Below are 14,465 nucleotides of genomic sequence, written 5' to 3' on the forward strand. Positions count from 1 at the left end.
CAATCGGATCAATGGTTCATGAGTTATGGCCTTCGGAAGTTGGGCTACCAAAATTTTTAAAATAATTTGTTAAAGATGTATTTGGCTGACTCTATGTGTATTATTAGGGTCTGTCAGCCCTTGGTATTAAGTTTGAGCATCTAGAACCTTCCCAAGTGGCATAAAACTACCTATTTAAGAAAAGCCTAAACATTATCTAGGATAGCTTTGGGTTATAGTTGGAAACCTGTCCTGAAAATTATTATAGTAAGGTGCCCATGTGGGTTAGCATATTGTACTTATGAATTCTATTGTTCTACATTTTTTATGCAAATAAGAAGTTGATATTTGTTTCTCGCATTTGTTGTTGTTTCTTTGTTTCTGTTATGAGTTTATGGTATTAAGGGGAGCACATTGCATCACTTCTGCTATACAATATCTTGACACCTTTTGTCTTGCTTCCAAGTCTAGTATTCAGTGGCACAAAACCATCTACTATAGGTAGTCTTCCCTTCCCCAACCTACTTGGCTTGGGAAATATCAATGGAAATGGGTCTAGCATGGTGAAATTTTTCATTTTCTAGGCATCCCTTTCACCTTTCAAGCTTTCACCATCGAGCTCTAGAATGTGGTCATTGCATGAATAGAGAAGAAACTAGAATATTGGATCACCAAGCCTCTCTCCCTTGTGGGAAAATTCTAGATTTTTTCCAAGGTGTTGGTTGCAACCCATCTGTGTTATTCTTTGTATTGGGCTCCTTCAAAGGCCTCTTATTTGAAACTTGAGTGACTACTTCATGACTTCCTCTAAGCTTTAGATGCTTCTCACCAAGGCTTTCATAGAGTTTCTTAGGATTTCTGTTGTCTTCCCAAAGATTTTGGTGGCCTTGGCTTACTCTCTACCCAGAAGCAAGGTATTTCTTTTTGTGTGAAATGGGTTATCCAAGCTCTCATTGACAATGAAGCTTAGAAAATTTTGTTGCGACATTGCATTTCTTTAGGCTTTCTAGTTCATCAACCAACCTAGAAGGAATTGGTTCTCAAATCCTTCTTGTGACCACTAAAACTATTCAGATTCAGGGTACATTTGTTGCCAAAACTATTTGGAAAGCTTGGGAAGCAATTAAGTCTTGGCTTTGCTAGGCTAGTGATGGGTTCAAAGATGAGCTCTTCATTAATCAACATAATCTCTGGTGGTCACCAGTATTTACTATCTAAGGTGTTCCCCTAGCCAAAGTTCATGGGGCTAGTGCTTTGAATTTTTTCAAATATAGCATAGGAGCTACTAAAGTTCTTTTCTCTAGAGTTACTATGAGCTTATGATCATGGGAGGACATGAAAGTGCAATTCTAGCTCACTCGTCTAGATCGCAAGACTTTTGATCTTCTAATTTTTCCCGTGCCTCCCCATATGTTGCATAAACTTGGCATTCAATCTACTCACCCTTGGTGGAAATACTGGAAGTGGTATCTAGCCACTTATAGCTACAAGCCTAGGTATGATTATTGATGGCTAGTTTCTCACCTACCCATGGTCAAAGTTCTCAACCAAAGATAGCATTTGTAATCTTCTCACTGTAGTTGGAGTCATACATTTTCCACTATCTAACAAACCATTATTGAGCCTAAAATTATGCATTTTTCCTAGTGTATTATTTTCCAAGGCTTGCCTTTGGACCCCTAACTATAGCACCTAGGAATTCCTGACCCTTGTTGCCTTTCTATGGTCAACTAGAGACTTTTTTGCTCAGTATTACTAGCGATGGATCAACAACCTCTTTCACCTCCTTCACCCAAAACATTTCTCTTAGCATATTGTTGTTCTGGGAGATAATACCTCAGATTCCCTTCAAGTACTCCCAGCTTTGCCATACTTTCAGATTGGAGATTAGATTTTGAATGGTCACAATGCTATCATCTTTACTAATAACATACTTGACATTATTATTTATATGTATGCTAAAGCATGTAATTATATAATAATATCATGTTGCAAATTCAAGTACAAATAGATAAAGTGGCTCTAGAGGTGGCTCACCTATAGGATCTACTAGCACATTGGAGAAATACCCCCTATATGGGTGCTTGTGTTCTATCAAATTCTACCTCTGCTGACCATACCCCTCCTCACAGTCACTGTTGAGGACTTAGTAGCTCTGCTCGCCACTCACACACACCTTGCTCTCAGTTGTATCACTCTCCTAGTAGTTGTCCTTTTGATTTGTGTCACTCTCCTAGAGGCCTTGGTGGTTGACACCACTCCACCTCACCCTCATGAAGGTCTAGTTTAGGGTGGTCCCCAATGGTTCCTCCTACTACTCCTGCTACTAGTTGGCCCTCTACTCATTCAGACCCCAAGTGGGTGTTCCCTAAACTAAATTTAACCATTTCTCCTCCCATGTTTGAGGGAGAAAAAGAAGAAGATAATACTAGTGATGTTGATGGATGGGCTCCCCTTGAGCCATCTGCTCACACCACCCTTCAGTGGGGATCTGATGATAAGGATCCTCCTCCCTCAACTAGCATTGTGCTGGACACATGATGTTTTTTTTTTATTTCCTTTTTTTTTATGAATAGTTGATCTTTGGCCTTTGGCCATATGAACTCATGGGGTGATCCTGTTTCCCTCAATCCCTTTTTTTTGTGAATATGTAATCTTATTGTATTTATTTTAATTTAAGGAAGGGACTATTGATCAAAATAAAGCTAATCTATGATTAACTCCAAGGTTCCAAGTGATCTTGCAACCTATTGGAATATTCTCAATTGATGATAAATGTGTATGTTCACAAGGATGCCTTTTCTAGTTCCAACCAATTTTGGATAAGATGTTTATTCTATTGTTTTGAAAAAGTAACCACAAAAATGATATATTTTTAGTATTTTCTATTTTATGATGAATGTAATTCATCGATGCAACTATATGAATTCCTATTTTAACCAAGTGTTAGAAAAGAAAATAACAAAGATAAGGTAATGAGATATTAAATAAAATATCTTAAAAAGGAAATTTATAATGGACATAAACCATGGTAAAATATGTCTATGAGTTAAATTGTTAAAAAGATAAGGTAGAAAGCTAGGAAAAATAGGAACAACACTTCCTCAATTCCACTGATGCAATCATTGATGGGAACTCAATAATAACTAAAAGTTGTTTCACTTCTCATTGAATTACAAGGCCATAGAAAGTGTGCTCATGCAATATGAGAAGCTATATAGGAAAAATAGGTGATTTTTTCTCCAACTCACTATTTCAGTGGAATTTGTTAACATCAGACAACACTAGAACTAAAAGATTGCACAATGAAATCAACACAAAAAAACCATTGGCCCCATTATTATTCATGAACATGCATTAAAAAAATAACACACTCTAGCAACAATAACTACACTTAGAATGAGAGCACCAATAACATATATTATTGCATCAAAATAATGCCTTGGATTACATATTACATCCATATATTTATAAGAAAACATATCCTCCTTTTTTGTTGAGAGTGAGAGCTAATAAAATTAAAACACATGCTGAAAAATAATTTAAAAAATCTAATTATATACAAGCCGACTCTCTAAATGCTTCTAAGTAGATCTCGACCCTTGTTTATATCAATTAATGGGTGCATGAGCCTTTACATGACTTAAAACAATAAAAGAAGAAGTATATTATAAGAAGGAAGCTACAAGAGGATCTGAGAGTCACTGGAAGCTCTAAAAATGGAATCTTGACCTTCTCTAGGTGTTTCTAGGAATTGAACTACCATCAAAATGCATTTCTAGTGCATGTAATGCTCTAAATTAGGAACTAGCAGTTAACTATTGGTGCACTACCACTTCTTCAAAATTGTCGGTGCACCTCTATGAAGAAAACACTTGTACACCTTGTGCACCTATGCACCTTTCATGCCTATGCACCTTGTGCACCTATTCACCTTACATAGCTATGCACCTACACACCTATGCACCTTGATGACAAGTTCCAAAAAACCAAAATTTTCCCAAGTGTGAGAATTGAATTTCTAGCATTTGGGTGTTTTCCTTCATGTTTTCTCTATAATTTATCTATGATCAATGTTACTTGGGTAGCTTCTATAAAATCCAAAGCTTCATATTTATCTTTAACTATTTGTTAGTAATTTCTAACCTCCATACGAGTTTCCACAAAATCCTCAAGTTTAGTGTCCATCTCCAACAATACCTTTTCATTCTTAAATGCTTCCCTAATATCTTCATCTAATAAAGCATCCTCAAAAGTCCTTCAGAATATTTGGACTACTAATTGCACTAAATTGAGCTTGGTTTCTAACTCATCTTCACAAATGTCCAGGTAGGCAGTGTTGTAATACTTTTTTGCTTCCAAAAGCTACTCTTGAAGGTAGTCTCTTAATCCCTGAATATCATCATGTAGTCCTACCATGACTTTATTACCAGCAACTATCTTCTCTATCCAATTGCTGAGCTTATCAATCTCTTATTTTGTACATACATCCATGAGTGTGCAATACCTTTGGCCTTTTATTAATGTCAAAATCTATAGGTCTTTTACCAGGTATGTACCTCATCCATCAACACAAATCCTAGTTTACTATGGACACCAGTTTATCCATACATGAGTAAATATAATATAACAATTTCAAAATTCCCTCTCCCAAAAATGAATCCATCTATATAGTCCCCTTCTCCTTTCTCTCAAGTGTTGTAACAAGAGTGATCTCTAGATGATTCAGGTCTATTGGGCCTACTACTCCATATAGATAGCCTCTTAAAAGCTCATATTGTTTTCATAATAGTATCAACTCATACTCATCTTAGTCCATGTGTCTAAACACCTCTTTTATACCCGTCGTAATCATTACTTTAGTGGTATTTATGGTGGGCTTCCCTAATAGGACCTCCTTGATTTGATAATATTTAGGAGACAAATCCTTAGTTTCAGCATGTGAGGGAGGGATGGCTATGTGTACAAGAATGTCCTAATCTTGGCTCTTCATAATGAAGGCCATTGGTCATGCATCAGGTGGCTTTAAAGGCTTCTTGATGGTGTTTACTAGCTCATCTATCCCCTCCTCACTAGTCACATTCAAATACCACTTTTGTCAAACCATGACCTCCCTCTTCAGCCAAGAAGGTGCAGTACCCATTAGAGACATATATTGAATTGAAGAGGGGTTTGCATTGCAGGTCCCTTTCCCTTATAAGTCCTATATGTGATCTTTTCTCTTTGAGAGAGATCACTAGTTTGATTTTTTGTACCTTCTTGGGCTAAGGTCCAACCCTTGGTATTGTAAGGAGTTTGTTGGGTTTCCTCATAAAATTTCCCCTCCTTTGATAGCTCATTGGATTGCATTTGTTTGAGCTCTTCTTGCTTTGCTGCATGTTCTTTTGAGTCTATCATAGTAGGAAATGGCATTGTCAAGATTTTATCTAGGAATGAAAAATCCTAAGATGGTAGTGGTGGTAGGCTTGGAGGTTCTTGAGGTAAAGGTGGTAGTTGGTTCTAGTCCTCTCCTAGGGATTGACTCATAGGAGTATCCTATATCTTTCCCCCCACCATCTCAGTGTCCACCGACATGAAATCAAAATTTTTGAGGTCAAAGAAATCTATCTCTTGATCCTCCATGTTTGCAATCCACTACTACTACTCATCCTCTGAAGTAGTAACCTAAATAGGTTCTCCTGGAATAGATGGTGGCATTACAGTGGAGCTTCTTCTTCTTTCCTATTCTATGGCCCTAGCCAAGAGAATCCTCTAACTTAAGGGGACATATTCAATTTTTTCCCCTTCTTCTTCTTCTATTTCAGCTTTAGGAATGGTTTTGGGTACCCATGGGGGAGGAGTATTCCTTTTCTTCAATCTTATGCTATGTGTCCCTCCTATAGTGGGCTCAACCTTATCCTTTTTAAGAGTTGAGGGGAAGGCTTCTTCCTCTTGACCTACTAGTGACACCCTTTTTTCTTGCTCTTCACCTTATTCTGGTTCCTATTCCTATCTAGGTGAAAGGCACTTACATAGTCTCTTAGACTTGAGCTGCTAGTTCATCTTGAGGCTCCACTTGTTCAAGATTTGATTTTGGTATTTGAGATGGTTGGGCCTGATCTATTTGTTTCTTACCCTTTTCCTCTCTCTTCCTTTTCACTCCTCTATCAACTTCAATTTAATCAACTATCCACCCATGTTGATGAACCATTTCTTGCCTTATTGGGGATTGAGCTAAGAAAATTGGTATTGTAACTTTTAAAACTTTTCCTTTAACAGGTTGTGTTGTGGCTTGTAGAGGAACAACCTATGGAATTTGATCAAGGTTAAAAGGCTTCTTGATGCATTCCCTCAGTATTTGGACTATATGGAAAGATCTTTTGTTGATGTCCACATTCTCATCCCTACCAATCTCTACATTCATGATCAACCTATCATAGATTTTGTCCTAATTTTATAATAGATCCAAGACATCTTCAATGTCTTTAACGATAACCTTGAGTAAAATATTCATTTTCAAGGCCATTTCTTCTAGATATAGAGTCATTCAATAATAATTATTTATTCAAATATCATAATTGTCTATTGCATTCATCTAGTGGTCCTCCAATGCATCTTCATGTACAAATTATTTCCCTGCTAGACGGATGACCATCTCTATGTTGTCAAAATAATGGTAAGGGGAGTTTTACTTTTCTAAGGGACACTAATTCCATTTATAATTGTAGGTTATGATGTCTTTCTTCTACTTGACCTCAAAAGCACCTATGGTGATTTGCCAAACCCATGTCTTCTTGTGATGTCTCCTCACTCTATCACATGCAAATTTGAGTTTCTTGGGAATCTCCAACAAAATGAGCCTATCCAATGGATATCTTGGGAGCTTCTTTGGTTTCACTTGTGTACCTATGACCCTAAGGTATGTGAATATTTTGAACTGAATGTAGTAGGCACCGATCTCTAGGATTCTAGTTGTTGCCTCTATTGACATCTGTTTGGCATAATCATGCTTTATGAATTAGATGATTATGAATATAAATTTTTTATTCATTATCATGTACTCATTTCTATAATATGAAAATTTTGTTCCTCACCAGCAAAGGATAGACCACATAGGGCCATGCATTAGCATTTTCCATGCTACCTTTTTTGTAAAGTCCTGGGTAGTTAGTGGTTATGGTCACCAATAAGTACACCAAATATGATGTCATATAGAATTCAGGGCCAGCCTTAATAGCTACTAGCTTCTCATCTAGGTTATCACTCAATGTTCTGGCCCAATCAATTGGTATCTTGGTCATTTGGATGGTTTCTATGAAATGGACCATCCAAATATTGAGATGTCCAGCTACCAATAGGCCCATGAATCCACTTAAAAGAAAGATGGTGTATCCCACATTATCCTTCATGTATCCCTAGGTCATGTCCAATTTTTTAAATCTATAGCCTACTAGTGTTTTTTCAATAAATTATGATGACTGGATTATATCTTTGGCTTCCTTCTCATATTCTTGATACCATCTTTTTTATCCTTCATAAGATATATGTACATACTGATCTACTTTGGGAAAGTAAAACACTTTCTCAATGTTTCAAGGTCAAAGATCCAGGACCTATTTCACCTATGACACTCTTGATAACCTTCTCTTATATGACATAGTTTTGCATGAGAGCCATGATGATTTTTGAAGATTGTATCGAAGTTGGATGTGATGTTCCTTTGACTAACCCTGATCAGATGAGTAATGACAACATTGCATATTATGCTTAAACTTAGATAGAAATACCAATTACATGAAAATTTAAAATTATCATAAAATATTAGATCACACAGAAGAGAACACAAGACACCAAGATTTAATGTGGTTCACCCAAACCGTGGGCTATGCCCACCAAACAACAAGTCCAATATTATTACAATCTAGTGATTACAACCTGATTAAAATTTGTAATCACTTATAGCTCAATACCACCACAAGAAGAAATTTTTGTTACACCTTATGAAAAAATCCCTAACCCTAAGCCCTTTTGTACAAGTAATTTTTCCACTTTAGAGTTAAAATTATTTACAACATGTTAGCCATAAAATGCTAATAAAATAACACTTAAATGGAGCATGCACATTACTTCCCTGATCAATCACCACAATCTAAAATTGTAGATTTTTCTCTTAGCTTATTGTAGATGGTAAGGAAGGCATTCCAAACAATGTGTTGAAGCTCAGTGTCTCTAATTTTGGATTTTCCATCTTGAAAGTGATATTTCCTCAGTGTATCTTGATATTTGAACACTACAGTTTTGGGAGCAATTTTTTCTACAAGTGAGGATGATGAAGACACCATTTTATCTAAGCAAAAGAGAAAGATATTAGTTTTGAAAGCTTAAAAAAATTAACCCAAAATAAACCTTAACTAATTAAAACCTATCCCAAATGCCTCCAAAATAATGAAAAACCAGTTCAATCCCCCCATAATCCCTAAAATGCAAAATAATGCACCTAGTGCACCTTGAAAAGTGTGCTAAGTGCATTGAATAGCTATTTTAAGACAATTTTAATGCACCTATGTACCTCGGTGTGGTGCACACATGTACAAGTGGCAAGTGCAAAAGGGGATAAATGCGTCTTGGTTGTCTATGCTTTGAAGTGCACAAAGTGTGCATGCACATGTGCACCTTGGTGGGGTGTGAATGTACTTAGGTTGCTTTTGAAAAAGGTGTGCATGTGTGCACCTCGGGTAGATGCACACATGCACACCTTGGAGAGGTGTGCACATGTGCACCTTTCTTTAGGTTTTTATGCTTAGTTTTGGTTTCAATGAAAATTTGTGCAAGTGTGCACCTTTTCTTGACTTAGTGCCTTAGGTTTTTTTTATGGTGTCCACCTTTATTAGGTGAATAGAGGTGTGCACATGTGCATCTTGAAGAAGTGTGCATATGTGCACCTCTAGTGTCTTACATTGTTTGGGTTTTACAGGGAGCAAGCATAGTTGATGATGTGAAAAGGTGTGGGAGTTGATCAAGTGCAGAGACAAGTGAGGAGAAAAGGAGGGGTCCCACCTTTATATGGACCCAGATGAGGGGTGTGCAACATCTAGAGTTGTGCATGTGTGCATCTCCGAAGGGAGATAACTGGGCACTTGCGTACTTCACACACCTATGCACCTAGAGAAGGTGCACATGTGTGATTGTATGCTAGTGCACATTTAAGTACTAATAAACTTAAAATATTCTAATATTCTCCTATTCTGACACCTTGGACTTTCCCTGTCAAAGAATAAGGCTTGACCCAAAATTGTGAAGATTTCCAAAATGACCTAGGCCTTAGACTAGGGGTCTAGGAGACAAAAATTTACCAAGGGGTCCTCATTTATAGGAGAAATTGGGTGTGCATTTTGAAACCAAAATAGTACTCAAAATATTGTTTGTGTCCCTTAAATCTTTTCAAATTCAACTTTGCATTGATCGTGCATCTACCCAATTTCATAAAATTTGATCTTTGTTTACTCGTAAACTTTTTTTCATTAATATCACAACTTCTAACTCAACATTTAACTTTAGATCCATGTTTATGATGTTTAGTATATGATAGAAAAGTGTTTAATCAAGTAAGATGAATCACACACTATGGTTGATTTCAATCTCTCTTTAGGAGCATCAAAAAAGTGTTCTTCTAAAACCACATGTGAACTTGATGGATCATTGTCCTTCACAAATACTTCCTTAAATTATTCAACATGCTATTTAAGTTCCTCTTTCTAGCTATTATTTCTACTATCATTCCTTTTTTCAAAAATTTTATTGTTCTTTTTGTAGTTTTGGTTCTTTTTGAGGTTCCCTCTATTCATTCTACAAATCTCATTGTGTGACCAAATATATTGCACAACTAACATATAGGTGTTTTCCTTCTCTGATTAGGTCCATTCTAATTGACTACTTCTCTATAATTCCTTATAATGTGTCCAAAGTTGTTACATTTGTAACACACAGTATTTCTCCTTGTTCTAATACTTCCTTCTCCATCAATGGATCTACTTGAGGATCTCCTTCTTTCATTACCTAAAGTGTTAGTATCCCTAAAAATTCTACTATTTTTATTATTACTATCAAACATAGGTTTCTTAAAATCTACTCCTTTGTCTCCAAAACCATGACAATTATAACAATAGAAATTAGTAATAGGTTTGAAAGACTTACCTATCTAATCTCTCTTTATATGACCAACTTCATTACATATAAAACAGCTACCTCTAAATTCATGTATAACTTAGTTAGATGGTTCAATTTCCTCTATTTGTTTGGGTTCATTACATTTCTTAGGTTGATTTACCTACTCAACTTCTTAAGGTTCTTCTATAGACTTTCTTTATGTAGTGGAGGAAGAACTAGATCAGACTGTGAAGAATGAGATATGGGAATTGGTTCCTAGACCTAAAGACAATAATGTCATAGGAACTAAATGGGTTTTTAGTAATAAGATAAATGAACAAGGTGAGGTTGTGAGGAATAAGGAAAGATTGGTATGCAAAGGATATTCATACTCAAAAGGCATAGATTATGAGGAAACATTTGTCCCTATTGCCAGATTTGAAGTAGTAAGAGTGTTTTTGGTTTTTGAAGAAAGTCAAAAGTTTAAAGTATATCAAATGGATGTAAAGTCAACATTTCTAAATGGAGAACTTGAATAAGAAGTTTACATTGAGAATCCTAAAGATTTTCTTTAATAGAGGAAAAGTTCATGGTATATAGATTAAACAAAGCATTGTATGGTCTAAAGAAAGAACCTAAATCCTGTTATGAAAGATTAGACAAATATTTGGAAAAACTAGGATTTGCTAAAGGTATGACATATTGTAATTTGTATTTGAAATAAATTGAGAATGGATTAGTGATTATTGTAATATTTGTGGATGATGTAATCTTTGGAGGTAATGATGAAGTGAGTGACAAATTTACTGATCAAATAAAGAATAAATTTGAAATGAGTATGATTGGTGACATGAAATTTTTCTTGGGTCTATAGATTGTATAGAATAGTGATAGTATTTTCTTATAAAAAGCTAAGTATTTGAAAGACTTGTTGAAAATATTTGGCTTGGAAAGTTGTAAGCCTATTGGTACACCTATGATAACTAAACACAAGTTATCTACTAAAGATGAGAAACCTACACCTGAGAAAAAGAAGTATAGATCTATGATTGGAGGTTTGCAATATTTGGCTCACACCAGACCAGATATAGAAAATATAGTTTGGATAGTAGCAAGATTTGGAGCTCATACTAAGGAATCACATTATGTAGTAGTAAAGAGAATATTCATCTATTTGAAGGGTACACCTGATTTGGATTGTGGTATGAAAAATCAAGTAATTTTACTTTGTGTGCATTTAGTGATGCAGATTGGGTAGATATTACATATGATAGAAAGAGAACCAGCAATGGAGAATTTTTCCTTAAAGGAATATTTTCTTCTTGGCTAATTAAGAAATAAAATTGTATTACAGCAAAAGCAATGTATGTAGCAGCAACAAATAATTGTAATCTGATCATGTGGTTGAAGTAGAAGGTAAAGGATACTAGGATATAATTCTCAGAGCATGTTATTATACATTGCAATAACACAAGTATAGTGAGTATTTCTAAGGATCTTGTATTAAATTCTAAGAATGAGTATATGTCTATTAAGTACCATGCTTTGAGAGAGAAATTTATAGAGAAATAGATCATATTAGAGTATGCAAGTAAAAAAGAGAGAATTGCATATATCTTTATGAAGCTCTTTCCTAAAGATACATTTGAGTATCTATGAGGTATGCATGGGGTCATGCCCCTACCTACTTCTAAGTAGATGATCTAAAGAATACATCAATCTAGTGGTAGAGAGAATTATTGTTTATTTAGACTTAATGTTGATGCTTCTTGTATGGGGGAGTATATGAGATGAGGAGATTCATCAAAGACTATTGATAGTTGTTATAGAATAGTGTCTTTGGACACTTGACCTGGTTAAAGACTTGGAGCAAATGATTGACATAATGAAGTATTTGTCATTTATGGTAATGGGGGAGAAGTATACATGAGAAAGTAGTATGTGGGAGATGTTTGTATGCGGGAGAATTATGAAGAGACATTGAGCTATATCAATAGGGGAGAAGTGTGAAAACTAATTACCATCCATGTAAGAATGAGAAAGCATGGGTAGAGTAGTGTTCTAATGAGTTTCAAATTTTACTAATGAAGAGGATTTGAAAAGAAGAAAATAGTGGAAACAACAATAGAGTTTGATTTGGCATTCTTGGAACTTAGATGTTTAGCATGAATGTTTATGGCATTTCTTTGGGGAGTATCCTAAGAATTAGATAGATGGATAGAATGATAGAAATATTTCATTCATGACTATATTTTTCATTGATGTCAGCATACTATTGTTTCTATGGAGACTAATAGAGTAGCAAATAGAGAATGAGATCATACAGACTATGTATTGATGATGAGATCAAGTGTAGTTAAGGATGTATTCTACATTGTTTCCTATTTCTATCAAAAATTGTGCATATAAAGAGTCAAAGAAATGCAAAAGATATTCATGAACTACAAAAGTTAGTAAGCAAAAAAAGTACCTAATAATTAGTTTTTGACAATTGATTTAAATATATCTTAAATGGGATAGAATCATGATGGGCTAAGTTAGATAGTGATAGAAGACAATTTGACAATGACATCACCAAGTTCACAAGGTTAGCAATTGCACATGTAAGAAGTTGTGAAGAATGTGAGCTAATAGTATTGTGTAATCCTAAAATGACTATTTATCTTAAAGAGGTCCTATTATAATTACTTGGGAAAGCCTCAAGGCCAACTCCAAGAATTTTTTTGAGGACACTATGTAAAGGAAGGCTATTTTCCTTTTTTGTAAGTATGCATTAAAGTTTTATCAAGAGAGAAAGAGAAGAGTATTTGGTAAATGTAAGTAAGTGATCCAAGGGAGTATTGGATACAAATTTGGTGATCTAGTATCAAGATCTAAAGAGGTTTGGTCCAGTCAAGAGGACATAGAAGGAGATGAGATTATTTCATTTCTATTATTCTATAAGGAATAATATAGAGACTAGTTGGACACTAAGTTTGATGGTCCTACCCCTTAAGTTGTTTGGACAATGGGTCCTTCTACCTTCTACATCTCCTAATAGGGTTGGAATCTCCTAACATGGATTCAAAGTCTCCTAACAAGGACTGATATGTACTAAATGCATTTCATTAGCTCTTAATATAGTTCATCCTCATACAAGAAACTTTAATATTAGTAGTACATTATTTTGTGGGTACCATCCCCACTAGGTTTTTCCATGTGACCAAGGGTTTCCCTAGTTAACATATTTGGTGTCATTGTATATGTATATCTTCTTATGGTTGCTAATTATTTTTGGTGTGCAATTTTGATATAACAACTTTAGGCTCATAATGTGCAATAATGAGGCCCAAAAACTTGATGAATGGGCACTTGTGCAGATTTGATCCTATAGATTAGAAGTTGAGGTTTGCAAAAAGTGCTTATAATAGCCAATTAGAGTAACAATTCAAGAGTTATGGCCATCTAAAGTTGGGCTGACCAAAAATTCCAAAATAAATGTCAAAAATATATTTAGCTAACTATGCATGTCACTAGCATAAAAATAACAATATATTACTAAATAAACTACTAAAAATTGTAGATATATGACTAATTTGATCATGTGACCAATAATAGTTTATTGCTAGATATTTATCTCCCAACCAAATTTATGACTAAACTCTTTTAAACATTGATTAGGTCTTTGATTCAGTCATTTATTGTTGTTACCTGGTAGTTTATTTGGTAGTATATTTGGTAGTTTTTTTGGGTAGCATATATGGTAGTATATTTGATTATATTTGGTATTTTGTTTGGTAGTTTGTTTAATCCTTAGTTTAGTTATATTAGGGCATGATGGAATTGAACCACCATCCTCCTACTTATAAAGAAGGTGAATCTTCCATTGAGCTAGTACCCTTTAAAGAATAATGCAAAAAATTAACAAAGTTGTCTTCACAACATTAGATCTACCATGATCATGGTCACTGTAACATGATATATCATTCTCAAAGAACACAAATTTTATTTATTATGAAAAACAATAATCTAAATCTTTATAAATAACAATTCAAGAATTTTAAATTCTTCTATTCAAGCATTTTAAAATTATATTTCATTTCAATTACACTTCTCTAAATTATTGTAGTGATAGACTCTTATAAAATATAATTTGGAGCACTTTGGCCACATAAAAGTATTGTTTCTTTTGTTAACTTCTTAGAAAAATATACAAATGATTATGCAATTTATGTGAAGAAAATAGAGCTTTGCATTAAATAAAAATATCAAACCCCATCAAAAAATCACATCAAACCACCTATTTTTTCTTTTCATTGTCTCTATAATAATTGACACTAGATTGTGTGCATTGAAAAAATAGAGTCATTAGCTGTAATGAC

The sequence above is a fragment of the Cupressus sempervirens genome, chromosome 7 (assembly GCF_028749045.1).
Source record: "Cupressus sempervirens isolate cs-2001-9-10 chromosome 7, ASM2874904v1, whole genome shotgun sequence".
NCBI classification, from domain to species: Eukaryota; Viridiplantae; Streptophyta; class Pinopsida; order Cupressales; family Cupressaceae; genus Cupressus; species Cupressus sempervirens.